General features: G+C 50.8%; 1 pseudogene; it reads right to left on the reverse strand.

Moving 5' to 3' along the window:
- LOC119268767 overlaps positions 1-1956 on the reverse strand; it is a 3330-nt pseudogene extending 1374 nt beyond the window's left edge.
- Between the last annotated feature and the right edge of the window lie 2287 nt (positions 1957-4243).

Below are 4243 nucleotides of genomic sequence, written 5' to 3' on the forward strand. Positions count from 1 at the left end.
TTTTTTGACTGGATATAGCACTCTCAGTCCAGATAAAATAGGACTGTGAAGAACCACAGCTCGCAAATTTGGCAACCGTGAAGCAAGATCAATGGTTGGACCACTTCCAACAGATTGTCCATACAAAATTATATCCTCATCTGGCACACCATATTTTTCCTTGAGGCAGTTATATGCTGCTTCAATGTCTGCATATGTATTATACTCAGTGGGCTGTTCAATGGAAGAATAAATTGTCCATTAAGATATGCTTGCATAGAAGATTGGCATTGCTATGTAAGTTAAAGATGAAACAGCGCAAACACAAATATACCTTCCCTGTAGACCTCCCATAACCAGCATAATCATACCTGCAACACGTAGGGGGGGTCTATTAAGATGGATGTCAGGGGGGAAACATATTCTTTTGTAGGGTACTAACTTTGAACATAAATCAAGCGAGTGTGTGGGTGGTGTGGGGGGAGGGGTCTTGGGATCCATGTCTGCATAATTCCAATCATCAGGTACATTGGTGATCCACTAGACAGACCCACTAATTATGCCTCGAAATACAACATACCCTCTCCTCATCATTCGAAAAGTTTCTTGTGTCAGATCCAAGCTACCTCCACAAAATACATTATCTTATTTCTTTAGCACCCCCACAATGTCGGGTACAGTACCATGGCCCCATTCTTACCGTATAACGGTGTAACTAACAAGAGATGGCCTGGAACTGGAACTATATTAAACTTAAGTTACAGAGTTTCTGCTGTAGCATATACAGCACATTACTAGGCAACCGCCTGTTTTCTTAAATCCATCTAATCCTAGAAATAAGGTCGAGGTTTTCTAAACTAATGGACTGATATGGTGTGTCCCTTAACACCAAAAGCAAGAACCAAATATACATTGAGGGTCTCGCCGTGTTGGACAGCAATATAAAGATAATTTTCATGGCTGGACAGATTACATAGTGCTAAACAGTAACTAACTGGAACGGGGAAACGTGGCAGCTAATACAGCTGAATTTCATCCGCAGCTAATACTAGCAACAAGGTTCTTTTTCCTTATCTTGTGTGCAATTCAAACATTTGAGAGGAAGAGGATCTGCAGCAGTGAAGTGGTACTACCTAAATAAGATGATCTTTCGCCAATTTACTCCGAAAAAATAGAGAAAAACCCCTCTTGCAAAATTGCAGCAACCATTCATAAATAGGCACACGGAATCTAATAGCTAATAAATGCACAACGCATATCCATATACTCCTACTACTACTACCCAGTACGCACCTTTCCCAAACGTCTCCCGGAAGTTTCCCCTAATGGAAACCTTCTCAACCGCAAGCAACTCCGGCTTCGAAGAAGTAAGAATGAAGCGAAGTGAGGCGGGGGGAGGGGAGCATTACCCGAAAATGTTGACGCGGAGGCGGCGGCTGAGCTCGACGAAGAGGCCGTACATCTGGCCGAGGTCGGCGGCGTTGCCGTGGGAGTAGAGCAGCGTGGCGGAGGCCCGCGCGTGGCGCACGTAGACGGCGACGATCTCGTTCCCGCGGCGCGTGCGGAGGCGCACCACCTCCGTGGCGTCCTCCTCCTCGGCTGCTGCGGCGGCACCTGAGGAGGAGTCCCCGCCACCGTCCCGCCTCCGGCGGCGCGCGGGGGGCCGGGAGATCTCGGGGATGAGGAGGCGGCCGGTGGCCGCGTCGGCGACGAGCGTGTAGGAGGGCGGCGTGGGCGGGAAGAAGGCGAAGCGCGCGGCGATGGTGGACGTGACCCCGCCCATGCCGGCGGGCTCCGGGAGCGGCGGTGGGAAGGGGTCAGCTGCGCCGCCGCCTCGGGGGGCGCGGCCGCATGCGAGGTGAGAGAGGGTTTGGATCGGAGGGTTTGGTGGTGGGAGCAGAGAGGAGGGGAGGGAGGGAGGTGGGAGCTCACTCGCTGGTGCGTACTTTCCGTGGCGAGCGTGTTTAATTCTAGCGTTGGATTTAGCTCGGGGTTTCCTTTACTTTAGATTTAGCGAAAGGAGCGAAGCGGTTGGACTCACCCGGACTAGCGGAATGTGGCGGATCGGCTGAGGCCGCCAGCTGCCGTCGTCGTCTATGGTGGGTGGCCAACTAGTGAAATATTTCTCCCATTCTTTCTCTTTTTACTACTCAGAATGGATTTGCCTCAACAACAAAAAGAACCAATTAAAATGGATCGTCGGAGATGTAAATGGTTGGCTAGAGATGGTTTAGGCTAGGCGAAGAGAACTAGGAGTACGTTGAAGGAGAGAACGTGGCGAGGTCGGCTCCCTTTTTAGTTTCCCGATAAAAGAAAAGGCTCTCTTTAGGATGGGGGTGTAAAGGTGTGACGATTGCAGCATACCAGTACATGACAAGCTGTATGGCTCCTTTTGTAAAGAACCCGTCGGTCTTTCCCGCTTTATTTATCTGCGCTTCATCGGTGCGGGTCATGTACTCGACTCGAGCTTGGAGTGTCTCCTACACTTTAATTAGCACAGCTCCAGCAAAAGTAAACCTACACACATATACGGAACGAACGAGCAGACACGACGCCCCCCGCGCGAGCCCAGGCACACACACACGTCGCGCCGACGGGTGAACCCGTCCGGTCCCAGAGCGCGCCGGACGCAAAGATCGATCTTTTCCCTCCTGCCGGTTGGATAGGGATCGGCGGGGAAAGTCCAATCGGTGGACGGGGGTCTCTCTCTCCGTCCGTTTCCTCCTTGTTCGCTTTTCATTTGATCCATGTGCACAGCCAGCAAACAGGAGATGTGGCATCATATCGCGGGACGGCGTGACGGGCATGGGAGACCAGGTCACGAGGAGCAGGAGCTCCTTTGACCAACGAGCTTGCTGGGAAGAATCACACATCTGCCGCGCCTTCTACGCGCGATTCTCCCGTCAAAATACTACAAGTGCACTAATATTTTGTACTATAGTGGAGCTCCTTTGTGTTACAGTCCGCCCGTGGGCACGAAATAAGAAACTCAGGGTTTATATCAAGCCAACTCTCGGTCCAATCAAGTGAGTAGGCTAAACGTGCAAAATACTACAAGTGAGTAGGCTTTAGCGAGAGTCATGGCCGTGCCTTTCGGAAAAGGAAATAAACGCGTTTTCTGTTTTTTTTTCTTTCACGAGAGTCACGGTTTTGCTTCTACGAGAGGCACGGTTGTGCTTTTGCGAGAGTCACGGCCGTGCCTCTTGGAAAGGGACAAAACACGTTTTCTGCTTTTTTTTCTTTCGCGAGAGTCATGGTTTTGCTTCCGCAAGAGTCACGGTTGTGCCTCTCGGAAAGGAAAAAAAATACGCGTTTTCTGTTTTTTTTCTTTCGTGAGAGTCACGGTTTTGCTTCCGCGAGAGGCACAGTTGTGCTTCCACGAGAGTCACGGCCGTGCCTCTCGGAAACGAAAAAAAACGTGTTTTCTATTTTTTTTCCTTCCACGAGAGTCACGGTTTTGCTTCCACGAGAGGCACGGGTGTGATTCGCGAGAGGCACGGGTGTGCCTCTTTCGGAAAGGGAAAAAACTGTTCTCCGGGTTCGGTTTTTTCGCCTGGTTTTTTTCGTCTGGTTTTTTTCGTGAAAAAAAAGTTCGTCAAAATCTATCAACATGGGATCTAGTTTTAAAGATCTTGACGCGAGGAATCCAATGACGAAAATGGTTCGAGATTTGGACGCACGGTTTAAAAGATAAAGCGTTTTGAATAAATGAGTCTACGAAAAAAGGGAAAACTTCCAAGTTGCGACAAGTGGCGCGCTGCATGTGCACCACTTGTCGCGGCCTGGGAAAGTGGAGTGTTCTTTGCAACGAGTACTCCTTAATTAGTGATTTCAACATTTGTATCCCTACTGACATGAGCGACTCTGCGGCGATTGCGGGCGACTCCGCGGCGGCGGCGAGCGACCCCGCAGCGACTACGGGCGGTGTGCTTGGTCCTCGCCCCGCCGCGGCAGCGGGCCCTCGCCTTCGGGGGATTCATGAGGTTTCACGCAACAAATGAGGCGGAGGGCTTCCCGCCTTCGAGGAGATTCCGGTGGAGGGGGGACCGTGGAGGGAAGATGGACGGTCCTTTGCATCTCCAATCTCCTCGCGGCTGGACTACTCTGTTATCAGAGAGGTTTCATCCTCGTTCAAGGTACGATACGTAGATTACTGTTACTCGACGAGGCGGGGCGACTAGTGGACAACAAAGGTATACGAGACGGCGGGCGAATTTCATGGCGATTGAAGATTTTGTTCCCGTGTCACATGGTACATGTTGGG

The sequence above is a fragment of the Triticum dicoccoides genome, chromosome 3A, assembly GCF_002162155.2.
Source record: "Triticum dicoccoides isolate Atlit2015 ecotype Zavitan chromosome 3A, WEW_v2.0, whole genome shotgun sequence".
Classification (NCBI taxonomy): domain Eukaryota; kingdom Viridiplantae; phylum Streptophyta; class Magnoliopsida; order Poales; family Poaceae; genus Triticum; species Triticum dicoccoides.